This window comes from Podarcis bocagei (assembly GCF_964188305.1).
Source record: "Podarcis bocagei genome assembly, chromosome: 10".
Classification (NCBI taxonomy): domain Eukaryota; kingdom Metazoa; phylum Chordata; class Lepidosauria; order Squamata; family Lacertidae; genus Podarcis; species Podarcis bocagei.
In genome coordinates, this window is record NC_138135.1 from 57638643 (window position 1) to 57666263 (window position 27621).

At 43.6% G+C, this 27621-nt stretch overlaps 1 protein-coding gene and 1 long non-coding RNA gene across 4 annotated transcripts in view; one reads left to right on the forward strand and one right to left on the reverse strand.

The window, feature by feature from the left end:
- Nucleotides 1-27621, reverse strand: part of TFEC (transcription factor EC) — a 129790-nt gene that overhangs the window by 81876 nt on the left and 20293 nt on the right. The window lies entirely within an intron of this gene.
- LOC308596663 lies at nucleotides 5506-21663 on the forward strand. 2 transcript variants are annotated; one of them, XR_014012619.1, is made up of 3 exons: nucleotides 5506-5604; nucleotides 6166-6295; nucleotides 21545-21663. It is a non-coding gene; the product is annotated as an uncharacterized lncRNA (long non-coding RNA). The 2 variants fall into 2 exon arrangements; XR_014012620.1 differs by lacking the exon at nucleotides 21545-21663 and adding an exon at nucleotides 10823-10941.

The following is a 27621-nucleotide window of genomic DNA, read 5'->3' on the forward strand; positions in this document are numbered from 1 at the left end:
GTGAGAGAACGGTTTCCATAAATAGAAAGCTAAATTAACGTTATGGTCGCAACAGTGCACCCACAAGGCCACACAATCCCTAATGTGCCACTAAAAATAAAATAAAAAAGATGAGAAGAAACAGTTGGCATTCAGTTAACAATCATGTTTGGAGGCTTGTGGCGGACTTTGTTATTCCAAGGGAAGCCAGGTACAAGTCTCTTGGGATTATGTACAAAGGCAGGGAAAAAAGTGGACATTTCTGAAACTCAGAGGTGACTGCTGGGTTAATAAAACAGCCTGTTTTCTGTTCACCCACTCTTCCTCACAGTGTGCAGGTACATTAAAATACGTCAAAAGGAAAACCATTTGCTGTGGAGAAATAATTCAGCTAAAAGTCAAAATTTCCAGCTGGTGCATCGCTTTAGAGAAAGTGTGTGTGTGTGTGTGTGCGCGCGCGCTCGTGCGCACACACACACACACATTTACAAAGTGACCTGCACATCTCATCGGATGAAAGTTGATCTCCTCATTAAAGTAGAAACAAACATTCAACATAGGAACAACTGCCAGGTGCAAAAAATAATATACTACACTGGATATCAAAAGCCTACATTTCCCTGTCCCTGTTGCCTATCATCACTGCAGCTGACTCCAAATGTGAGGAACCTCTTGAAAGCATAATGAAGGCAAAGCTGTCTCTAGCCATTTGCTAAAGCAGTTTTGTTGCTGTTAGCCATCTAGAATTGCAAGTGCATTGTTGTCCCATAATAGGGGGAAAGTGCTTCCGTTTCTTGTTAACAATCCGCTTGCTAGGGAGTCTATTAAGACACACAGAAGTTTGAGTTTGGCATGAAACATCATCTTAATTAAGGGCTGATCTACCTCATACATACCACATACAGAGTCCAGTACACATGGTGGTTGTAACATGTACGGCAGCATGCTTTGTGTCCATCTCTCAAGTTGTATGGACAGAAGCAATTCGTATTGTGAGCTTCTTTGCACAACACGGCTTCTGGAAGGAGCAGAGGTCCTCAGTCAGCCTCTACATTGGGAATGGAGAAAGGGCTGGACTACAACTTCCATCACCCTGACCACTGGCCACGGTTCCTAGGGTTGATAGGAGCCAGAGTTCATACATATATACTCAGAAGGAGGAAATCCTGCTGTGTTTGGTGGGTCTTCCATCCCAAGTAAATGTGCATAGCACTCCAGCCTTAAAGATACAACATTCCCATTGAGGAACAGGACTATCCCAAGCAAGTAAGGCTTAGAATTATGGGTTTCATGATTCACATGAAACATTAACATAATATCATAGTTGGCTGATGATTTGCTACCAGGCCAGGTTCAAAATTATTGATTCACCAAGCCAAACACAACTTGGGCCCAACGTACCTTCATACTTCATGTTCCTTTATACTCCACCTCAGTCACTGAGATCCTCTGATGGGGCCTTTCTGGTAGGTCCCCATGCCCCTGAGATTTGGCTGAGGACCAAGTCTTTGGTGTGGCAGGCCCTGCCCAGTGAAGCTCCCTACCTGAAAAGGTCCACCAGGAAGCATCCCTGCCTCCTTTCAGACATCCCTTGAAAACTGTACTACAAGATGTGACCGGAAAGTTCAGTGAATGGTCACAGAAATCAAACAGCGCTAAATATTCAAACATACAATTGGCATCGGAAACCCATGAAATGCTCACAATTGGGTACAGAGATGAAGCTGTAACTTGAAAGACAGTGTATGAGTGGCAGGCCGTAGAGCAGAACAGCAGCAAATGTTGACGGAGTTCGTGAGTTATTGATGCAGGATCGTCCATCTGAATGATGGCGGAAGAATTGCATATTTTCCACGTGAAATTGTTGCTGAGGTTGTCCCACCCTCCATATTCTCCTGATCTGGCCCCACTGGATTTCTTTCTTTTTCCAAAACTGAAATCTGCACTGAAAGGGCACAGATTTCCCAACGTTTCACACATCTAAGCTGCTGCGATGAGGGAACTGAAAGCAGTATGAAAAGAGGACTTCTCCAAAGGTTTCCAACAGTTCTATGAACATTGTCAATGGTGCATTGTATCAGAGGGGGCCTACTTTGAAGGCCTGTAAGGTTGTAAGTTTGAATATTTCTCGCTGCCCAATTTCTGTGACCATTCACCGAACTTTCCGGTCACACCTTGTATTTAGATACCCCTTCACTATATGATATTTTTTCTTTTAACCGGCTGTTTCATTAATGTTTTGAATTATGTTTTCTAGATATAGTGATTTATTTTGTTGATATATTTTATGAACGTACATATCATACATATTCAAATAAATAAATAAAATATGCTGACATGCTCACACTGTGTTGCATTTGGACTTTGCTGGAAGTTGAAAGCTACTGGATTCTATTATGAACATGTGGGTCTCATCTGAAGAGCAAAAAAGGGTTACAAGCAGGCAAGGAAAAGTTAGTGAAAATTGCTCCCTCCCCTTTCAATAAGTGGGAGCATCCCAGGAGAATAATTCCATTCACAGGATCTCAGAATCCAACCATTGTCTCTGAACTCAAATTGAATTGGATATTCTCCTCTCTTGTTGGGTCTAGCAAGCAACATATATGATAACTTTACCTATTCTCCCAGTCTAGGTTTCCCAACAGGTGAATAGCAGAGCAAAATGGATGGATTATGGTACTAATTAGCTTTGAATATTAGAACAACAGTAACCCACGAATAAATTCCTTATGATGGTCATTGACCACAACAATGAAGACTTTATTTGAATCTATGAATAAATGCATTTGAAGGAATAAAAATATTAATAAAAATAATAGTTGAGAATATCCAAGATTAGATCTTTAAATAAAAAATATAACACCCCAACAATAAATACAAGTTTAGATGTGTGCAACACGCATTACTCAAGAATCTAATGAGGATTTTATATTCTACAATGCTGGAGCTTTTCTTTAGTTTCTTCTGTCTTTCCATAAGATCATAACCCCTCTCCCCATTATGCAAATACATAACTAAGACCCTTTGAAGAATGCATTTTATGAGCCTGTTAGACAATAATGGGTTTTAAGTAGCTGTTATGAGTGAGTTTGTCAATACTTATCAAGGCACATTTAAAAACACTTTATGCAGACATTATGCTGATGAAGATTATTATTTGAGACTTAGGATAGGTGAGGTTACTAACCTACTCTCAGTTATTTCTAAGACAGCTTTGTCAAAGTATTTCCCATTAGTTAAAAAAAATAATACAACCAACAAAAGCCAGGCTATTGAGCAATTCTAATAATGCAATGAAAAAATAGTTGTGTGATGTTTCTTGTGCACAAAATCACTCTAAATTCTGGTTACAAATTTCTGGGCTAGGGCCTTGGAATGGCAATTGAGGTTTTGTGAGGTTCCGAACGTTACTGACATCACTGGAGAGCCATCAATAAGAAAATGGTTTCCATTTTTATATATGAGGTCCCGAGTTCACCTATCAAAGCAATCTCCTATTCAGAACTCTGATGTGTAACATCTCTAGTTGATGGAGACAGATTTCTGTAGCCAGCTTTAAAGAGTTCCTTTTCAACAAAGGAACAAGCCAAGCAGGGTAGCCAATAATGCATAATGGATGGCAACAGAGGACACAGATTTAAATTACACGATTATTAGGCCATAAACACACCATACATTTAAAGCACACGACTTCCCACAAAGAATTCTGGGAACTGTAGTTTGTTAGTTTGTTACTGTGGTGAGTGAACTACAGCTCCCAGGGTTTGTGTGCTGAGGGGGGCATGCTATGAATTAGAGACAAGAAGGGCCAAATAAGAGAGGAAGGATTGCCCTTAAGATAAGACATCTGGACCTGGGAGGGGAATTTGGCTTGAGTTTGGTAGATATGGCAATTGAGAGAGCTTTTCAAATAATATATATTGAAAAACGGAGGGTGGATTAGGATAGTAGAGCTGCGCCTGAAAAAGAACAGACAAATCCATGAAAGCTATAGATTTGTAAGTTCCACCTACACTGCCAGAGGCAATATGTCTCTCAATACCAGTTGCTGTGAATCACAAGTAGGGAGAGTGTTGTTGCATTTAGAGATCTGGTCGGCCACTGTAGTTGCAAGACTCCTGAACTGAGAAGGGGATTGCAGTTAGGGAGCTAAGACAACATTGCTTTCTGTTCCACCCTCCTTTCATCACATGCAGCACTGCTTCCGTTCTGCTGCAGTTAGTCTTCTGTTCCAGTGTTGTCAGCCTCACTATCTTAACTTACGATATTTATGTAATTTGTAATGCCTAATAAAGGTTTGGCAAAGTAAGTAAGTAAGTAAGTAAGTAAGTAAGTAAGTAAGTATTTATGTAGTTAATTATTCCACTCCATTCATTTCAATGCCAAGGAAACACAATGAAAATGGAGTGAAATGTCATCAGTTATCAGGGCTTGCCCAAGACATTTTGGCTCCTGAGGTGAATCAACAAAATGGCGCCTATCCCTCTCAGCTAGGGAAGGTGTGAGTGATGATGTACATCGGGAACAAGGAAAGAAGAAAAATCCACATTGTGATCTGCTGCCCATGTGGACCCTGCCGCCCGAGGCGGTCGCCTCACTTTGCCTCCTGTAATTAACAGGGCCGGCCCACCCATATCACTTGCGGACTGAGGATACTGATTTTATTTGCTGGATTAATAATAATAATAATAATAATAATAATAATAATAATAATAATAATAAATTATTTATATCCTGCCCTCCCCAGCCAAAGCCGGGCTCAGAGCGGCTAACAACAAGTAAAAAAGCACAGTGTACATAAAATCACACAGTCAATTAATTAAAATACATTCTAAAATCAATTCAGAATCAAATTAATGGCAACCATTGGGCTAGAGTTCTATGAGGATTACAGAAGGAGAGAGGGGGTCAGACTATGCCTTGGCCAAATGCCTGGTGGAACAGCTCTGTCTTGCAGGCCCTGCAGAAAGATGTCAAGTCCTACAGGGCCCTAGTCTCTTGTGCCAGAGCGTTCCACCAGATTGGGGCCACGGCTGAAAAAGGCCTGGCTCTGGTTGAGGCTAGCCTAACCTCCTTGTGGCCCGGGATCTCCAAGATGTTTTTATTTGAGGACCGTAAGGTCCTCCGTGGGACATACCAGGAAAGGCGGTCCTATAGGTACGAGGGTCCTAGGCCATATAGGGCTTTAAAGGTTAAAACCAGCACCTTAAACCTGATCCTGTACTCCACCGGGAGCCAGTGCAGCAGGTATAGCACCGGGTGAATGTGATCCCACGGCAAGGACCCCATAAGGAGTTTCGCTGCGGCATTCTGCACCCGCTGGAGTTTCTGGGTCAGTCTCAAGGGCAGCCCCACGTAATTTTTCTTCTGGACATGTTTCCATTTTTGTCAACATTCTCCAACATCCCAAGTTAGAGCAGATGACCCCTGAGGTCCCTCCCTTGGAATAAAATGAGATACAAATAGAAAACATGAGACTTCAGCAGATTCTTCAAGTTCCCCTCCACCCTCCATTATATCTGCATACAAACAGCTATATTGTTCTGGACACACACAGTCGCCATTCTTGCAGTCACAGAAATGCCTCCTTTTGGTTCTTCTCCCCAACCTACAAGGCAGTCAAAGGTAACTATTAAGAGAGAATCTATTTATTTATTTCCCAGAAATATCAGCTAATAAAAGCATCTCGGTCCACAAACATTATTTTTGTGCAGCCTTAATTCAGCCAAGTGGATTTCTTCATTTGGTTGCCCTCTGTGTCGACTTGGTGCCTGCCAAGGATTAGCCTGGAGCAAATTTTGACAGCAATAAGATATCCACCCATAAAATCAAGTGTGCAGCCGCCAATTCTTTAATTTAAATAGCACTAAGTTTTGTGTATATATATGCGCGCGAACAGAAACAATTCAGAAATATTCAGCTTAAAACAGAATATTATTCTCGGTGCTTTATTTCTAGAAAAAATTGTGCTGGTACTGTATACCGCCGAGTGCCACCAGAAAAAAGCACCGGTCTTCCCTATCTCCCAGGCTTGTTGTGAGGACACACTGAGTAAATTAAATCATAAAGCGGCAGCAGCAAAGAAAGGGCACATCACTTTTAACCTGGCGGCAGCAGTCCTCTGCTAAGCACAAGTCTCTGGGATTCTCTCGTTTCACATACCCGGCCAACTCTTTTTCCTCATAGCACTGACAGGAACATTGGGAAGCCAAGGACGGAAAGGTTTTGCCATCGCTCCCTGAAGCCGTCTGCCAAATGTGACAGATCTTCCCCTAGCTGTGAAGAAGAATGAGAGCTGGAAGAAGAGATGTCATAGGTACGGTTGCTAACTTCTTCTATTAACAGGGCTCTCATGCGGCTGTATGACCAGCACAAGTTCCCACTTTTCTTGGGGTGGGGATATTGCAAATGCTTGGATTTCTGCCCGCTGCCCAATTCTTAAATGCAAACTGTATAACAGTAGCAAGCCCAAAGATGAAAAATAGGATAGCGGGCAATATCTAATTTTAGATCTGATAATAGATCTTATTCAAAAGGAGGATGTGACTGGACAGTACACTGGTGTCTTCCTCTCTTGTGGCAAAAAAAAAAAAAGAAGAGAGAGAGCAGGAAAGTCAGATGGTTATGCTCAGGTCTTATTTTACATAAAAAAACTTTAATTGCTTTATTTTAGACATTTTAGACAACCGCATGCAAGTCAATGGAGCACAGCGCTTTTGCACTGGATTTGGCCAGGGAAAATGTACAAGGAAATAATTTGATACAGTGGTACCTCAGGTTAAGTACTTAATTCATTCCAGAGGTCCGTACTTAACCTGAAACTGTTCTTAACCTGAAGCACCACTTTAGCTAATGGGGCCTCCTGCTGCCGCCGTGCCGCCGGAGCACCATTTCTGTTCTCATCCTGAAGCAAAGTTCTTAACCTGAAGCACTATTTCTGGGTTAGCGGAGTCTGTAACCTGAAGCGTATGTAACCCGAGGTACCACTGTACTGCTCTTTGATGAACTGGATGTTTCATATGGGGGAATTTTTCGGTTGAAAACCTCAACTTCAGCAACCTGCAACATGGACTGAACTCAAATTTTTAGACAAATAGAGCTACACAACCCTATCACAGTCTCACAAAGAAGGCCCACTGAGTTGGTAAGAGCATGCAGCTAATAACGCCAAAGTTGCAGGTTTGATCCTCATCTGGGACAGCTGTTGTCAGGGCTGCCACTCAGTCCCAGCTCACATAGGACCACGTTAGCCAGCGTTCAGGTTAAAAGAGTCTTTATTGGATTACAGCTTCCATTTCCAAACTGCAATATGCAGCCCTACTTCTTCTAGGTCAGACCGGCGAAGACCCGTCTGAGTCTCCGCCTCTAGCACACCAGCTTAATACCCTAGCCTTGCTCCACCTCCTGCGCCTTTCCCTCCGTCTCTGGGTCCTTCTGCCCCCCGGGGTCTCCTTTTTCCTACTCTCTTCTGACGCGGACCCCCCTGACCCTTCCGCCTCCTTGCGGCGGGCTTTGGGACCTGGTTCACTCTCTGGGCTGCTTACTGCGCCAGCTTCCGCTACATTTGAACTTGGCGCGCGCGCCCAACTCTCAACCTTCCTCTTGATCGTTTCGTCGCTCCCCGAGGTGGGCGTGACTACTCCTGACTCATGCCCTCCCTCCTTCTGAAAGCCTCCGGAACCCGATATCTGGTCCCCTTTCTCCCCGCTGTTCCCGTCTGGGTACGTGGGTCCCGATCTCCAACTGCTGCTCTCTGATTCCTCTCTGGACCCTTCTTCCTGGGGTGTCCCCCTGCTTTCCCCCCTTGCTCTGACTGCTGGCGCTCCCTTCTGGGAATCCTCGGACTCACTGGATAAGCTCGGCGATCTCGGTTCGTCATCCCCACTCATCTTTCCTTCGTATTCCTCCCCCTCGCTCTCTGTCTCCTCCCTTCTCTGCGTCTCTGCTTCTGAACCCCTGACAGCTGTGTATTCTTACATTGCAGAGTGTTGGACTAGATGACCCTCAGGTCCCCTTCCAACTCTACAATTCTATGATTCTAGTAATCCTGGGATAAGTGTGTGGAGGCCTAATTTTTTTGCATGGAAGACTGGGCTTTGTTTCTTTGTTTCTTTTTTTTATAAATATTTATTAAAGTTTTCACAGTATTACATAATGAAAAAGAAAAAATAAAAAATAAAAAATAAAAAATAAAAAACAGTTAAAAATAATTCCATCTTTACATCACTTATCTTTCATTTACTTGTATGACCTCCTCATACCTCCCTTTTTTGTATTCCAGTTCAATTATTAGTTCAGCAATTCCTTTCCCTCCTTATTTTCCTGATCTTTAATCTTAATATATTATAACATTAAATTTTTACCTATTAAAAATCCAATTTTTCCATATTCTTTTAAACCATTACAGCTAGAAACCACTTAACTTCAATCCAACATCATTCTAACATTCCTTAATTTTGCAATATTTCTGTAAATAGTCTTTAAATTTCCTCCAATCTTCTTCCACCGACTCTTCTCCCTGGTCTCGGATTCACCGGATTCACCGACTCCATCACTTTCATCTGCCATTCTTCCAGAGTGGGAAAGTCTTGTGTCTTTGTTTCAAGAACAGCAGCTGACTCACTAGTGTCCAGTCACAGCTGCAGTAAAATGTTGGCATTCTTGGCTGAGTTTACATTTAAACCTATTCTGAGTGATGCTTAACATCACTTGGGATGAAGGAGAAGGACTCATCAGAGTCATAGATGACAAGAAGCTGACTAGGTTAGATAGTATTATAAAAGACTGAAACTGGAATTAAGGCCATACTGGCAGGTTGGAGACCTGGATCAAAAGTAATGAAATGAATTTCAGGAGATAAACATAAATTTCTGCATTACAGTGGGAAGAATTAGATGCACAAACATACGATGGATGGGTATCTGCCTTGATAGCAATGTATGTCATAAATATCTAGACATTCTAGCAGACCACAAGCTGCACACGAGTTACTCTGGTGTCAGAAGCAATATTTTATTTCTGTTTGAATCCAAGACTTTAGTTCCGGGGGGGGGGACAAAACCCTTTTGGGGTGTTGATGCTGTGAACCCCTCCATCACTGGCTCAGATTGTATATATGTAAAAATAAACCATATATAAAGGTAAAGGTAAAGGACCCCTGGACGGTTAAGTCCAGTCACTGGCGACTATGGGGTTGTGGCGTTCATCTCACTTTCAGGCCAAGGGAGCCGGCGTTTGTCCACAGACAGCTTTTTGGGTCATGTGGCCAGCATGACTAAACCGCTTCTGGTGCAACAGCACACCGTGACGGAAACCAGAACGCACGGAAACACCGTTTACCTTCCTGCCACAGCGGCACCTATTTATCTACTTGTAATGGTGTGCTTTGAAGCTTCTAGGTTGGCAGGAGCTGGGACAGAACAACGGGAGCTCACCCCATTACGCAGATTCGAACTGCCGACCTTCCGATTGGCAAGCCCAAGAGGCTATGACACAATCCGAAAGGAAACACAAACCCTGGGAAAGCGCCTGGAACCCCCGAAATTTCACACCGCTCAAGTTTCTATCACTCATAAGTGATGTGACACACAGGTGTATTTGTTGCTGAATACAAAACGAATGGCAAGGAGTCACTCATTAGAAATGAGTACCGATGGAATGAAAGGAAGAGAATATAAAAAATTGAAAGTATATATGCTATATAGATAGGCTCAATGGATTAAATAGCAAGCTAATAAAATGGGTGCCCAACTGGATAAAAGCAGGAAAGAAATAAAGGTTATATAGTACTGTTGTGGTGTTAAAAGTGTTAAATTTAGATATATTATGATGGATAGAAAATCATGGCAGTGAGTCTCAAAAGCCTGAAGAATGGTTCCGCGTGACAAATTAATGTTAAGCCCCATCATTTTTTGCTCTTTTAAAAGCAGACTTAGTGGAGCACTAGAATAGATATGATACAGTAGGTCAAGATCCTGCACTGGCAGGGGATGCACAGAATGACCTACCGGGTCTTTCTCCCCCTCTAACATTTCATCATTCTATGAAGTTCTAAGCCAAATACTTTTATCACTTTTCGTCTATGTGAGCAGCTGAGCTTCGTGTCACTAGAAGCGAAGGAGTGAAAAATGATTGTGGCTGAACAGTTACAAAAAAAATAATAAAATCAGAAGTAGCCCATTCTGGTTTGAAACAAAATTTGCTCTTTTATAATTATAAATGCACTCCCAAATACCATGGCTGAAATAATGAATTGAAAAATGAACACGGAGGACAATGATGAGGAAAGAGAGATAGAAGGGAAATGCTGGGCAAAGCAGGTGTCGAAGGGAATGAAGGACTGAAATTGCACAATAGATGAATATGGACAGACATGAAAAAAGAGATAGGTGTGCCACAAGTATTATGAGGAAGAGGCTTGGTACCTCACGGAGAAAGCTGTTAAGTTGTGGGTGAACATATCAGACGACACAGCGATTCTTCAAACAGCTCTTGTTTATTCACAGACCAGAACAGAACTGAACTAAGGGTTCAGCCAGCCTGCTAATATAGAGCTCTACTACAACGCAACTGTAACCATTTTCTGTAACTATCCAATCACTGAACGTCACTTTCAATCCCCTATTTGCATATGTGGACCTGAGTGAAAACTATCTACAGTATCCCCCTGAGAACTTTAGTACATAACAAAAGCCAAGGCAGTTAGGACCTGGAAGAACCCACAAAGGTCTCAAATCCACCTGAAGTGCCTTTGGCTCATGGATGTTTCCACCTGCATCTCCTGACAACCCAATCCAAACACATACTAAACCCTACTTTGAACCCCAATTCTCCCCTTTACCAGCCAGGCCTCAAGAATGAAGGTGGCAGCAGATGCAATGAGAAGCCCAGCGTCAGCATGAGATCTCCTCAAGAGAAGATCCAGCTACAAAGAATGATCCAGAAGATGACCAAGAAGAGGAGGAGATGGGACTTCCGGGTTGGCGCGACCTGGGAATGGCGGATTCCCTCCGAGCTGCGGAGGAAATCGGCTCAACCGAGGACGGGTCTTTGCCGCGCCGGCGACGCGGGGACCCTTAAAAACCGCAGGCGCGGAAGCCTGCGGACTGAAGACTCGGCGGGTGCCTTAAGCGCCCCCCCGATCCATGAAGAGCCTTTTTAAAGGCTGCGGAGAGGATACGGAGGGTGGCGTGGCACTGAGAGTCGATCGCTACCTCGGTGGAGCGAAGCCGCGAGCCATGACCGGAGAGCGCTGACTTTCTTCCTTGAAATTTGGACTGAAAGAAAAACCCGTGAGTGAGACGGAATTGGATTCTAAAAATACTATCCTGAATTGGAGACGACCGGGGGGTGTGCTAAAAGGAAGTCCGCACCCCCCCCCTGCAGACCATCTAAGCAACGATATAAGAGCTAAGCTGGAGAGCCTACCCTTGGAGGGGTGAGTTAAAAAGGACACTAACTTCCAAGATTTAGCTAAAGTAAATTTTGAGCTGGAGAGTGGAGCTTTGGAAGCCTTCTTTTTGCTTTAAACAACCCCCCTCCCGGGCCCGGGAGTGTCCTGTTTCTGTGCCTGTGTAAGAGCTGCGGAGTTTGACAGCTGTCAAAGCTGTCAAACGGGCAGTTTAGAGTGGAAAAGTTGCTATTTAAGATCCCTCTGGACTATGATGAGTTACAATTGAACTAAAATTGCTGGAAACAAAGTAACAATAACAAGTTAAAGGATTGTTGGAGAAAAGACTAATAAGTAACCAGATTCCCCCTAGGGGGAACTCTGTGAAACTACAATGGCTACAATGGCTGTGGATGGAAAGTTACTAGCGGAAATCGAAAGGATGTTTCAACTGGTGGGAATCCTACAAGAGCAGAGTTTAGCAATGAATAAACAACTTTTGACCTTGACTTCTGGAACAGGCAACTCTGCTGTTTGTATTGAGGACTTGAATGAGAAAGAATCCACAGCTGAATGGGAAATGATATCTAAAGAGGCCCAAGAGACTAAACAAGAAAAAGAGAAAGTAAAGCTGGGAAGTAATAACCAAAAGCCGACATCTGCAGAATACAGACAAGGAGATTATTGGAACACATTCACCACAAGTCTGCGAAAGATGCAGAAGATGAAGGAGGAGGCCCCAGGAGTTTATGGAATACAGGAATTTAAAACAAAGAAATATGATTGGGGCCTTCATTCTGACTTTGACTTTGAAGATGCAGGATTTGTGGAAATCTTCCAGCAGTTATTTTCAAATCTCCTTGTGGGAAGAGAATCGATGGTGAAAGAACTTTTTCCAGACTTGACGACTGGCACAAAGGACTACCAACAAGACCGGCGGAGAGGGACTGAAAGGGACTTGAAAGCCTCGGACGTGAAGAACCCAGGCTAAGAACTGTTATTTTGGATTTGTATTGGGAAGGGACAAAAACCGGGGATGGGAGGGAGGGAAGAAGAGAATCTTAAAAACACTCAAGACCTTTAGGTTTGGTTAATATGACTTTTAACTAAGACAAAATGAGAAATCGAGGGAAGAGAACTTGAGTCCAACTTAGAAAAATCTATATTTCTTTATAAAAGAGGTAATAAGATGAATAAGATGGTTAAGAGGAGAAATACCAATTTGCTGACACAATTTTGGGAATTGGGATGCACGAGGGGGGGTGGGGGGAAGTCAGGGAACAGGGTTAGGAAATTAAGATTTTCTGAATTTATACATGTTTTTGTCTTCTGTTATTTTTGTGTGTGTTTTGTCTTTATAAAAGTTGAAAAACCAATAAAAAAATTTTTTTTGAAAAAAAAAGAAGAGGAGGAGATGGCATTGAGTTTATAAGTGAGAAGGTGGCAGTGAGGATTTGTGTAAAACATACATTAAAACTGTCAATAAGTTAGAAGTTAATTACAAATTGCTTAACATCGGTCCTGTCATACTGAAAGATCAACTCCTTACAAGTGAGGAAGAGAGATTATGCGGCACTTGTAAAATACCAGATCCCCAGATCGAAGTGGTCAAATGGGCATATATGCTTAGCCTTCTTATTCATGCACTTTGAAATCAGTAGTGTTTATTATACTATGTTTCGTTCCTCCCTCGTTCCATCACCCCTGCGGGTTTATCCTTTTTGTGGTTGTCATGCCAATGCTGGGTGATAAATTGTGGCCTACAGAAAGGATCAGGCCTCCATGTGTTCCCTCGGTCATACTTCCAACAAGCATGCCATGTAAAACCGAGTCCATTTCTCATCCAGCTAATTCACAGGTAGAAATACAGCAGCTATTCGTAAGTAAAACTTCCCTGTTCCCCCCACAGAGCTACAATTCTCAGAATGATTTAACAATCAATCCTTCTTCCCAGGGAAATCTGGGAGCTGTTGCTCTGTGAGGGCAACAGAGGTTTCCAGATACCTCTCAGCATCCTTAAAAATCTACAGCTCCTCCCATAATACTTTGGGAATGGCAGAATCAGCACTCCGTCTCTCTATCCCTTTCCATTTACCGTATTTTTCGCTCTATAGGACACACTTTTCCCCCTCCAAAAATTAAGGGGAAATGTGTGTGCGTCCTATAGAGCGAATGCAGGCTCCTTGGCTTCAGCGATAGCAACGTGAAGCCTCTGAAGCACAGAGGGAGCTCTACCTCTGCACTCCGGAGGCTTTGCGTTGCTTTCGCTGAAGCCTGGAGAGCAAGAGGGGTCGGGATAGCCGCCTGAAGCCTGCGGAGCACAGCGCGAGTTCCCGCTGCGCTCCGCAGGCTTCAGGTTCCTTTCGCTGAAGCCAGACTCTCCTGGCTTCAGCAGAGAAGGAGAGCTGCGCAGCACCCTTTCAGCCAAGCCGGAGGAGAAATGGAAGGGGCTCAGTTTCTCCTGCCGCTTCGCTGAAGGGGCGCTGAGCAGAGAGAGGGAGAATTTTTTTTCTCTTGTTCTCCCACTCTAAAACAAGGTGCGTCCTATGGTCTGGTGTGTCCTATAGAGTGAAAAATATGGTAACTTTCCTGTCTTCTTTTAATCCTTTCGTATCATGCTACCCCTGACCCCTGGCTGTCGCAACTTACGCAAACTCTTCAAAGTGTGGCTTCACAATTCTGCTGGTTATCAATGCCCGGTGAAGAATTATGGAGCAGACCCTCAAGTCAGGGTGGGGAGTCAGCCATACTGGAACTGGCATCATTGCCTGACATGGAATGGTGGTTTCAGCATGGCAGGAACCTCTTGACTAGTGCAATCCCCAGCTGCAAAACTGGCTGTGATGGCGCCAATATCATCTAGATGACCTTAACTCTTAAGTTCCTGGGTAACAGAATGAATGTAGCCTTTCCAAAGCGATGTGCAGGCCGTCACAGTGGGATTCCCAGGTCTACATACTAACTCATTTTGCAAGCCGGCAGAGCCTTGAAAATGAAAATAATACTTGGCACCCATTAAAAGAGGTTGGAAACCGCTGAATGAAGTTTCCGTTTCCAATTATGCTAATGAATTTGATAGGGAACCTGTGAATTGTCTGTCGAAGTTTCCCCATCATCACCTCCCCCACAACCTAGCTTGGGTGTCCATGTGCCAATAATAAATCAGGCCTTTTGATTTGAAAAGTGTTGTTTTAATTTAAGAGGCAATTGTACCTGCTGAGATTTAAACTTCCCACCCATTGACCGAAAAGCTCCAGAGCCAATAATTAACTGTGGTACTAGCAATTATCATCTTTGCAAACCACTAGGGGGCAAGATCATCACACTCAGCTCTTTAATTCGAGTAGAACAGTTTTTCAGGCCTCTGGAAGAATTTTTGCAGAAAGAATCTACCTTCTTTTTAATACAATTACACAGGCACTGCAGAAGTTCACCAATTACTGGTGCATATTCCAAACCAGTGTCTCTGCAAATATTATTGAAACAAAGCCACTTCAGTCTAAGACCATCTCAAAAAAGAAATAAATCCAATCTATTCTTAAAAATAAATAAATAACACAGCACAAAGCCAGAACCAAAATTCCCACATATTACAGTGGGAATATTTACACTGCTGGAAACAGGACAGAAGCAGTCCTTTAAAGACCTACTTTCTGATATTGACCATTCTCTATTATTTCTATTTTTGGCCGTAGAGAGGGTTTTAAAAAAATAAACATACAGACAACTTTAGTATAGACCGTGAACTTACCAGATAAGGGCCTATTCAAATGATCATCAAATGTATTCCTTTTTTTAAGTAGGCAAATTTCGCTTTGTCAACAAAAAGGGTGCTAGAAACCTGCCACAGAAGATATTGGCTGCTTGCTTTGAATCTATATGTGAAATTTAGAGATGCCTGCAAAACTTTTTCTTCTGAGACCTGGTACAAGTTCTGAGGGCTCATAATGCCTGGACCTCAGTGCAATTCCACATACACACACCCCTTTGTTCCCATTGACCATCCAATCACCCCAAGTCACTTCTCTCCATCCATTTGAATGAACTTTTGAAAATAAAAATCAACACTCCTTGCGCTCCATTCCCCCTTTTCCCTACTCTCAGAACTGGCACATCATGCAAGGCTGGGCAGCAGCAGCAGCCTTTTCTGCTTCTCACCCACTCTCCAGCAGCTGCTATGAGCTGCCCATGGGAGGAGACCAGCGGCAGTGGCCATGGAGAGCCAACAGGATGCTTCCTCACTGCTGCCGCTACTTGAGACAAGTGACGGCTCCTTCTCCTCCTCCTCCCTGAGCTTGGCGGTGTCACCAGCAGGGAAAAGAAGGACATTGCGGGGACAGGCGGAGTCCCCCAAAACCCTGGGCGGCCCCCATGTGGAATAACGACTCAAGACAACGTGCTATGGAATTAAAATTGGCCACAACTTTATTATGTTTCAGATGTGGGTAGAGCTTGGCTGAGGCATTGGGCGTTTATCCCTCCCAGTCCCCCGCCGGAGATCTGGGGAACATCAGGGTTATCCGGGGGGGGGGGATGGGCTGGCTCTGTTCAAGCAGAGAGAGTCCGCCCCATTACGCTGCCGTCGGAGGGGAGAGCAATGATGACCTCTAGGCGTACGGTCAAAGCCTCCCCTCAAACAACCCCTTTAATGGGGAACCCTGGTATCGCCACCGCAAAGAGGAAGGGGGCATGGGTCACCACTGCAGCCCCCCCCCATTCAGGGAAGATGGACTAAAGGATTCCACCCAAGGCCTGATACCGCCAAAGTTGTGACATTTTGCTACGGGAAAGGCAAACCTGCCATTGCAGAATTCCTTTCCGGCCCTTCAACAACAACCTTAACGTAGCAGCACCCGCAAAAGAAGTCTTAACTGAGGGTGGGGAGGGTGGAAGAAGCTCTGAAGCCAACTGACGATTCCCAGGTAAGACCCTCCCCCTGTTGTGTGGGCAGGTAGTTCCTCCCCCTACCTGTCCTGATCACCTTGGCAACGCCTCCCCAGGCAGGATTGGGCAACTGGCTGAGGTAGGCGGAGACCTCCAGGTATCCCACCTGGGGGAAGGCGAAGCCAAGCCTGTGTTAATGGTGCCGCATAGGGTCCAGGGGGCTGCGCGAGAACCACGCAAAGGGTGCCCCCCATTTAATGTGGGGAGCGGTCATTCCGGGATCAAATAAGAAGCCAGGGTGGCTTTTGTAATTCTGCGACTGTCCCTGGGAAACCAGACCTATCAGGGTCTTACATCCTGATCTATGAAGCATGACAGACATAACAGAGGGAGAAATTTTCATAGCTGTGTCAGCTAGACAAGCAGAGTTTAAATGCACTTTTGGGAAATTTGGGGAGGCTAGAGATGGAGAAGGAATTTAATTCAGTTCATACTTGAAGGCTAACCAACCTAATTTGCGCTTTCCTAAACAGTACACAAACTGATACCCAGATATCCTTCAAAATTCAAATTCAAATTCACACTTCCCTGAATTTTGTAATGTAGTTCTCTAGCCAAGTAATATGTATTAAAAATGGATATTTTTATATGGAGGATACTAGTTCCTCCCCTTTAAATGCCCAAGGGATGATAAGAAATGACTCTGTTAACAACTCACCAACTCAAACTATGGATGAAGTGAGGTCCTGTCAAGTCTTGCAAACGAACCAGATAATGCTTGAGATTCACCGATACACTCATAGGTGGATGAACCGCAGACAAATTACTATGTCCTTGTCTCAGCTCTTGAATTACCATTACCGAAATGTAGATCTAGAAAATTTCCACTTCCTGCCTACCTTGAGAAACACCATGCGCCTATTTATGACCTTTAGGTCATCAACCCTCCCATCTCGACTCATGGAGATAAAGGATACTCTATGGTGGTCCCACTCTCTCCGCCCAGTGAGGGTATTTAAAGACGAAACAAGGAGGCAATTGGTCCCTTGCATAGAGTCAAAGCTAATGCGGATAAAGGAAACCAAGCTCAACACTAGAAATACTAATTGCCCGAAGGAAGAAAAGAACTCTATAAGCCTAGAATTACAAGACCTGAAGAAGAGGCTAATGAGTATAAAGACTGAGATTTCTACCCAAAATATAAGGACAGTAGAGCCTAGAGCACAATATTTAAAGACGTCCAATAGCTCTTTATCCCATAGAAAGACATCAGTGCAACTCCCTGTTCCCTTTTCAAACGACACCAAATTAGATGAGGAATTTGGCACCTCCGACATTTCTATGGCAACAACACCTAAAGAATTCTATGTTGCTGACAATCTGGAGATATCCAGCACCAACTCTACATCTGGACATTTGCCTAATGTTCCAAAAACTTATCAGAATGATCAGCCTTCTCTACTGTACTCCTGGCGAGACAGGATGGACAGATCTTCCGAATTCGAATCTGGCTCTTTGTTGGCCAGTGATCCACATTTTATAACACATACCTCATTAATACTTCCACAGCCACAGATAGAACCAACAATCCTCCAATTAACCCAGGAGGGAGAGGGGGATTGACAGTTAATGAAACACCATGGGACTGTCCCCCCCGCTTGGGGTGCGGTTGGTTGGGTTTTATCTTCTAGGGATACTTACCCTATCAGACCTCCACCTCTTTCCCATACCATTTTGACCCAGGAGTCCTGGCCCAAGGATGACTTGTTATTGAGGGGATGTTACCCATCTATTGGGGAGGCTAGTATGGGATCTAGGATTTCCACAATTGAAGGGCTAGGGAGGAATGACGGTAGGGCTAGATATCTCTATCGGCGAAGGGTTTCGAGATGCAGTGATCCTCGAACCCCTTCCAATCTACGCCCCATCCCAAGGGATGAGGGTAGGGAGAACAAGGATTACACACCTCCGTCATTGGTGCTGTGCAATGCCAGGTCCATAGGCAACAAAACTGCCACCATGCGTGACTTTTTTGTCTCACAGGGGATTGACCTGGCTTGCGTGACGGAGACCTGGGTACGGGAAGGCGAAGTAGTCTCCCTACATGAGATAACACCCCCAGGTTTCTCTGTCCTCCATCAATCGCGGACTGTAGGTCGGGGGGGAGGAGTAGCGTTGTTATTCCGGGAGGATTGCTCTTTCAGAGCTCTGCCATCACCGGCAATCTCCGGCATTGAATGTGTTGGTCTCGTGTGGGGCACCAAGGAGAGCTTGGCTGTCTGGCTGGTGTACCGACCACCCAGCACATCTGCAGCCACCCTGTCAGATCTGCTGGAGGTGGTGGCGGGCTGGGCCTTGGAGTTCCCAAACCTACTGGTTTTGGGAGACTTCAACGTCCATGCCGATGCCGCTCCCTCCTCACAGGCTCTAGACCTAGTGACTTCCATGGCAACACTAGGGCTCTCCCAGTTTGTTTTGGGCCCCACTCATCAAGCAGGCCACACGCTGGATCTGATCTTTGGGGCTGGCATAGATGTGATCATGCTCCCCGCTGTGAAAGTGCCATGGTCTGATCACTACGCTTTAAAAGCCAAGATTGACTTCCCGCTCCTCCCCGGCTCGGGTGGCGAGCCTATTTGGGCTCGTCCGCGAAAACTGATGGATCCTGATAGATTCCGACAAGCCTTGCGGAACCCTGCTCCTCCTGGCGACTCATTAGATGACCTTGTTGAGGACTGGAATAACCGGCTCTTGGCAGCCATTGATGAAATCGCGCCTAAGCGCCCTCTGCGACCCCGTCGAAACCGGGCCCCTTGGTTTACTGAGGAGCTCCGGAAAATGAAGCGGGATCTCAGACGGCTAGAGCGAGTATGGCGACGGACTCGTGACGGAGCCTCAAGAACATCTTATAGGACGCTTATGAAAGCCTATGAGATGGCTATGAAAGCTGCTAAGAAATCTTACTTTGCAGCTTCTATTGCATCCGCTAGCTCTCGCCCGGCACAACTTTTTAGAATAATTAGGTCAATAACGTCCTTAGGAGGACAACCAAATTTAAGCACAAATTCGACCCACAGCTGTGAGGCATTCGCGAGCTTTTTTGCGGAGAAAGTCCTGTTGCTCCGCCGTGACCTCCCTGCCAATTTAGATACAGTGACTGAACTGGAGGCCCCTCGACTGACTTCAGGTCCAGTGTTGGACCATTTCGATCGGATACTCCCTACTGATGTGGATAGATTCCTCCAAGTTGGTAGGCCCACCACCTGCCTCCTTGATCCATGCCCGTCTTGGCTGATTAGGGAGTGTCCAGATGTTGCGCGGACCCCCCTGGTTGAAATTATCAATTTGTCCCTTGACACGGGGACATTCCCAGGGGAACTGAAGGAAGCAGTGGTGCGTCCACTCTTAAAGAAAGCTTCATTAGATCCCTTAGACCTATCCAATTACCGCCCAGTTTCAAATCTTCCATACCTGGGTAAGGTAATTGAGAGAGCGGTTGCTGAACAGCTTGGTAGGTTTCTGGAGGAAACATCGGCATTAGATCCATTTCAGTCCGGTTTCCGTCCTGGTTTTGGGGCGGAGACGGCTCTGGTTGCCCTAACAGATGATATCCGTAGACAACTGGATCGAGGCGGGTCAGGACTGCTGATCCTTTTAGATTTGTCAGCAGCCTTTGACATGGTCGATCATGATCTTCTGGACCATCGCCTTGCAGACGTGGGAATACAGGGCATAGCCCGTAACTGGTTGTGCTCTTTTATCTCTGGTCGGGGACAGAGGGTGGCACTAGGGAGGGAAATGTCGTCACGCCACTCCTTGGTGTGTGGAGTGCCGCAGGGCGCAATTCTCTCCCCAATGCTTTTTAACATCTTTATGCGCCCCCTTGCCCAGATTATCCGGAGCTTTGGGCTGGGCTGTCATCAATATGCTGATGACACTCAGCTCTATCTACTGATGGATGGCCACACCAACTCGGCCCCTTACACACTGACCAGATGCTTGGAAGCTGTGGCTGGATGGTTTCGTGGGAGCCGATTGAAACTAAATCCTTCGAAGACAGAGGTCCTATGGCTAGGTCGGGATAGCATGGGGATGAGGGACCAACTCCCTTCTCTTGCGGGGGCCCAATTAGTGCCATTGCCTTCCGTTAAGAGTTTGGGTGTAATCCTTGACGCCTCCCTTTCCATGGAGGCGCAAGTCACAGCAACAGCCAAGGCGACATTTTTCCACCTTCGCCGCATCAAGCAGTTGGTCCCTTACCTTTCCCGCCCCGACCTGGCCACAGTGATCCATGCGACAGTCATCTCCAGGCTTGACTACTGTAACTCGCTCTACGCGGGGCTGCCCTTGAAGCTGTCCCAGAAACTCCAGCGGGTACAGAATGCTGCAGCGAGGCTCCTCACAGCGTCTCTGCCATGGGAGCATATTCATCCAGTGCTTTTCAAGCTGCACTGGCTCCCGGTGGAGTACAGGGTCAGATTTAAGGTGCTGCTTTTGACCTTTAAAGCCCTTCACGGCCTAGGACCCTCGTACCTACGGGACCGCCTCGCCTGGTATGCCCCACGGAGAGCCTCAAGGTCCATAAATAACAACACCCTAGTGGTCCCAGGCCCTAAGGAAGTTAGATTGGCTTCAACCAGAGCCAGGGCCTTTTCAGCACTGGCCCCAACTTGGTGGAACGCTCTGTCTCATGAGACCAGGGCCCTGCAGGATCTGATCTCTTTCCGCAGGGCCTGTAAGACAGAGTTGTTCCGCCTGGCCTTTGGATTGGAGCCAATTTGATTCCCTCCGCCCCCTTTTTCTTTTTTCTTTTCCTTCTCCTGCAATGAGGCTCCATTTTAATATTTTAATGTTCCATTATTTTAATGTTGTATTTTATTTTTGTTTTTAAGTTGTAATCACTCATCTTGTTTTTATTATTGCTTGTAAGCCGCTCTGAGCCCGGCCTTGGCTGGGGAGGGCGGGGTATAAATAAAAAATTATTATTATTATTATTATATATTGTAGGAAAGTGTGCTTGATGCTCAAGTGGCCAACCTAAATATTATTAATGCGCACACGCCATACATTTAAAGCACACACTCCCCCAAGAATCTCAGAAACTTTTCCATCTTTGGGGAACTATAATTCCCAGAACCCTTAAACTATAGTTACCAGCATTCTTGGGATGTGTGTTTCAAATGTGCTTCAAAAGCTTGGTGTTTATGCAGCTGTACAGATTGGTAATAAACCTAACTAGCATAAGACACATATTTAAACTTTGTATTTTACATTTATTTTCTTTTATTACAGAATAACATGAGGAGAGTCTAAAATAACGAAGTTGCAGCTAATGTCAATGAATTCCAGTGAAGAGACATTGCTTTGCACCAACACAGGATGCGACCATGCTCATTAAAATGTGACAATCAGCCTTGATGTTGTGCCTGATTTCCTGTGATTGTACATGCTTTCGTTACAGTGAAGTCATCGCAGATTCTCTCCGTTATAACCTCATCATGATCTAATGCTGCCTTTTTTATCACAGCTATAAAAAAAATCCAATTATATTCATCAAAGGGCAGAAAAAAACTTAAGTATTCAACAGGAAATCACTGTTATCATTTATAAGGCCTTACTTACAAGTAAAGCTGCTGCATTCTGCAAATATCCCAGGTAATGAATCAAATGTGCCTTCTTACGTCGATTTTGAAAACTTTCATATGTCTGCATTTAGATATTGCTTTGGATAACTGAAAACAATACAGATGTGCCTTTTCTTCTATCCTCCCACCTTTCGTTTCCTTATAAGAAAGATTGCCACTGTTCTGGCTAAAAACTGTGCATAATAACTAACTGGTTACCTAAGACATTTTTAATCTACAGTGCTTCTTGAAAAGAATACAGAGCTAAAGGTGGACACTGGAAAGACAGGAACAGGGAGAATGTCAGATTAGCCCAAACTCTCAGGCCCTTATCACTGAAAGAAAAGTCTGGCAAAGGAGATTCAAGGACATTGCTAGAGCTCAAACATGTAATTATATAATTTACCAGAAAAAGCAGGTGCAAAAGGTAAGATTTGGAAACCCCAATCAACATTTTGCTTTTAAGGGAGAAATTTATGCAGTTTAGGAAGGAATATACCATATTTTTTGCTCTATAAGACTCACTTTTTCCCTCCTAAAAAGTAAGGGGAAATGTGTGTGAGTCTTATGGAGCGAATGCAGGCTGCACAGCTATCCCAGAAGCCAGAACAGCAAGAGGGATTGCTGCTTTCACTGTGCAGCGATCCCTCTTGCTGTTCTGGCTTCTGAGATTCAGAATATTTTTCTTCTTGTTTTCCTCCTCCAAAAGCTAGGTGTGTCTTGTGGTCTGGTGCATCTTATAGAGCAAAAAATACGGTACTTCATAACGTATTTGCAGTTGGAAGATCAATGGTCAGAATATCTAATCAAACTTATTTTATATAAATTACTTTAAAAAATAAATCATACACATAAGTATACAATTCAGTTTTCCTGATTGTATGTGACTAATTTTTACTCAGAGTAGACCCACTGAAATCAATGAACTCCAGTTAGTCATGACATTAATTTCAAATATCTAACCTTAACAAAAAATGATGGTTCCAATAAATAATAAAATAATTACACTCATTTGCTTCATATAACCAAGAAATTGTTTCGTAAATCTTGTCAGTTTTTTCCGTCAACCATATTCTCCATGAATACATTTCCAACACTGTAAACAACCATTCTCTGGGAGCAGCAATTTTTGGTTGTTGCCAATAAATGACCAAGATTATAGAGAAATTAAACAAATTTTCACATCCTTAGTCTTGTCCATTCATTATAGAATGAACAAACATCAAATTTTAACAATCTTTGCTATTTAATTATTTGTGAGGCTTTGAGACCAGTAACTTCAAACTTTTGAGGAATTCCATAACATGTTATATATATATATCTACATCCACATTGCCAATACCCATACATATACCCGATTCATTCTTCAAGGAGACATATACCATCTAAACAATCTTCTTAAATTGGGTTTCTTTCCATGAAGCCCTAACATAAAAATGCTTATTTGTCTCATATATTTTTGCTATGGCCTTTCTCAGATAGCTCTGAGATTTCCTTCCCAAAGCACCTTATTACAGTATCTTTTTTTTTAAAAAAAAGATATTGCATTTTTGTATCAAACCTGTATTTGTTTACCATCTGGTCGTATTGCCAAAATTGTTTTGTGAAGGGTCAGCAGTGGGAGTCACCATAGTACCAAATCCCTATCTGATAAGACATCTGATCTGAAAATATTGATCCCATTAATTTATCCTCAGTTGGTATTTTGAAATCAAACTCAATTGTACAATCAAATCCTTAAATCTAACTATTATTCTTTTCCCATTTCTGAAATCCTCTACCCATATTATTTTTGTCAAATGTATCTTTTCTAATAATCAAGACCAACAGTGAGGTATCAGAGTTTATTTCCCCCTTATATTTACCCCATGTTTTCATTCTGCATTTAAAGAGATTTTTACCTGACAGTGTCTAGCCTTAACATCTTTTATATTGTGTGACTGAGTGTGGAGAGCGTATTCATCTCTTGCAAAATATCTTTGATCACCTGACTTCCATGCTTCCAAAGGAAAAGAGGCTATATCCCATACATTTACAGGAGTTTGAAAACAATGTAATTTAGCCTCCTATCTGAGTTCAAGAGTAGTTAGAACAAATGTCAAGTCAAGCTCTACCTCTGATAAGGTACCTAATCCTTAGAAGAATAGTTCCACCTTCATAATGTGTCAGGAGTTGTTGTAGCAAAAACAAAATAAAACATCTCTTCCTTCAGTCCTGCCCAATTGCTCTGCACACAGGGTCTTTTTTCCTTTTTCCTTTCCTAAATTGTGAGGAGTGACTTACCCATACATTTCCATACGTTTCCTGCTCACCTTTAGCACTTTTTCGTCCTTGCTTTAGCAATACCACATTTTCCTTTCAAAAACTTGCTTCTCCCACTTTTGCTTATGAGCCTGTCTGCCAACAGGATGTGGGCCCAGCAGCAAATCCTACTTGCTTATGAGGCAGGCTGAGGCCTCAGGCAGTGGAACCCCATCACCAGCTCTGCGAGATCTCACTGGACTCCACCATTGTCACAGCTGCTTCGGGGGTGCCACTACACAACCCAAGTAAGGAAGGCTTCAGGAGTGGGTGCCACCTTCCCATTTCACCTTAGGCTGTAAATGATGCAACCTTTTTGTCTAGAACCTTTTGTCTAGAACCATGGGCTCCTCAGGGAAGGAAAGCTATATTGTGAGAAGTGCCTGAATGATTCTATCGTCAAGCAAGGAGGCAGGACCATCATCTCCAATGGAAGTAAGACATGCATCCTTCACCAAACCATCTGGTATGGGAGAAGACAGCTAGCCAGCCTTAAATACTACAATCTGTTTCCAATGGCGGAAACAGTAATCTTCATTTGTATCCCAGCATTCTTGTTAAATATTTTTTTAATTAATTTTTCATGAATAACAGTCCAATGAAAGCCACATTAATACGATACCAAATTATAATACAATTAAAATAGCCAATTATCCAATTCTAAATTAAACAATTTTAGATGACTTCCTGTGTTCTGGTATTCAGGGAATGATGTTGTTCTTTCATCCTGCTCCGATCCTCTTAGTTAATCCAAATACAACAGTTCCGGTCCTAATCCTTTATTTTGACAGCCACTGATACAATGCCTTTAGTTCGTATTTAACTATTCCACATCCATTAATTTGCAAGAAGAGTTTGTATTCTGTAGATTTCTGTGTGAAATGTTTCTTTTACATTCATCATTATCTTCATGTTGTCATCCATCATCTCCAGCATTTCCCCTTTCACTTTAGAGACTGCAGTTGCCACTGCGCCACAGCTTCACACCATCTTGCTTATCCCAAACTGAAAAAGATCTGGCATCTCGCCATAGATCTGGGCAGACTTCCAGCATTATATTCTTTGATTCCTTTCCCATCTGTTAACGAGATGGTATTTCACCAAAGCCATGATAAGTCAGAGCTAGAGTCCTCTTTAGGTCAGTGCCACAAAACATTACAATGTTTTCACACAGTTCAATTCTTTCAATTAATCCATAAAAATTATGAAGTTCTTGCTAATTTCCTCTTGCAATCCATCAATAATTACATTCCATTAATAATTGCATTCCATTAGTAGTTAATTCTTTCTTCAGGGAAGGCTTGCCAGATCATAAAACAGCATATATAATGTATATAAAGAGAAAACAAAGGTTCCCCTCCCCTTACATACCAATCCAGTTACGGCGAAAATCCTCTCCAGATCGAGACCTTGGCACTCAGTGTCTGATTCATTTAGCAGATTATTTTGTCTCCTTATACCAGAATACGCCTGTTTCATAAGTCCAAATTCAGATCCATCTTAAAAAACAGAAGTACCTCCGCTCATAGTGACTGCGTTGGAGAGCTACCAGTATGTGCAGTGCTATCCACTCAGTGTCCCCTGCCACCCGCATTAGCAAGAGGCAAGTATCAGACAAACTGCGGGTGAAAGCTCATCTCCGCCCAGTTGGGGGGGAGGGGGTCTTGCAAGGATAATTACTCTCAAATTATCCTTAATTTGCTGCACGGACAGTCTCTGCTAACATGGAAGCTGCTTTTCACCATGGCGGTGAGCACCGGAAGTGTATCCCAGCATTCTTGCAACCGCAGGGTAGTTTATTGCATACAGAAAGTTTTCAGGTCTCAGCGATCTAATGTTTTAGCACACTCTATTTGCTTTCAAAGAAAACGTAATCCAGTTACCTGTTTTTTGGCATTCTACAATGAAGAAAATAGGAGTTCTTCCAAGAAATCTGTTTGTAAGAATGAGGTGATTAAACTGATGTAACGAGTAGATTCTGCAATTCTGCATTATTATGCCAATTTGTGTGTGTGTTGAGACTGCGTCTCACTTGTGTAGGCCAGGACAGAGCCGTGTCTTGATTGTGCCTTACTACATGATGGCATATGGAAAGGTGCATTTCTGGAAGATGTGGGGCACTAATAAAATTAGGCCATTGCACTCCGTATTTGAGGCATGATTCTGCTCACACCATTGGCCTGTGGAAGGCAACTAGGGAGGCTCTGCAGGCATGCAAAATTTCATTTATTCTTCAATCCAATCCTTGGAAACTGTGTCTACAGAGAGCATCCATAATGCCACAGCCATTCAACGTGTGATCTTAGAGACTAGCAAAGCAAGGCAACACCCTCTCCACAGGTGTCTGCCCCTGGAGAGAACAGAGAGGATGACAGGCTGCGAGAATTTCCAGAAACTGTAGGTCAAGAAGAGTGGTTTGCTTGCCATTTATCAAAGCAATGTGCTTTGCACAGCCCAGTTTGCTTATTATCGATTTGCTTATTTAAATCATACATTTTTATCTACCTATTAAAATAGTTATTAAATGCCCTTCTTCAAAAGATTTTAGAACAAAAGGTGGGACCACCTAATTTGCAACCCAATTTAAACTGACAAATTAGCATAAAGAAATACAACAAAACAGTAACGTAGAGCAGGAATTTAAAAAACCTCTGGTGTAGGTCAGAATACAGCAAAACTCCCAAAATGATCTAAAACTTAAAATACATGGGGAAATTGTGTGATCGTCAACTGGCAGCATAAATCGTGCCTCCATAGGTTGCTGGACTACAATTCCCATCATTCCTCACCCTTGGCTTTTCTGACTGGGGCTGATGGGAGCTGGAGTTCAGAAACCTCTGGAAGGCCACAGGTTCCCCATCCCTGCTCAGATTTCAGGTGGTGTGCAGCATAAAACAAATAAATAGCAGCTAAAAATATTAAAACAGATTCAAACTTACTCAGATAAAAGCAGCAGACATCTATTAAGACTTTGGGGTGAGTAAAAATGTTTTCGCTCCCCCATCCCCCAGAAGTGGCACACCTTGCCCCCACCAGAGGCGACCCATTAGGTGACTAGAGAAAGATGTGCAACAGCTTGCAACAGAAGTTCTTGCATTTTCAACGTACCTCTCCTCACAGAATAATTTTATACTACTTCATCCTACATTGGCAGAGCTCTGAGTCAAGCTTCAAAACAGGTGTGTTCCCAATACAAAGACACCTGCAGATCAGCAGCAATTGCTATTACCGTTCTCTAGGTCGCCAGAATAGGCTTTCCTCATGCAGCAACTGCACATAGACAGCGGTGCTGCCGCGAAAAGCAAGAGTAAGAAATATTTGCTTGATTTTTTAATGTCTTTAGCAGCTACTAAGCACAACTGAGCCTATCCCCCCCCAAAAAAAAAGTACTCTGCATGTTTTATTCTTTACCAGGAATAAGGATACTCTAATTAGACTACTCTG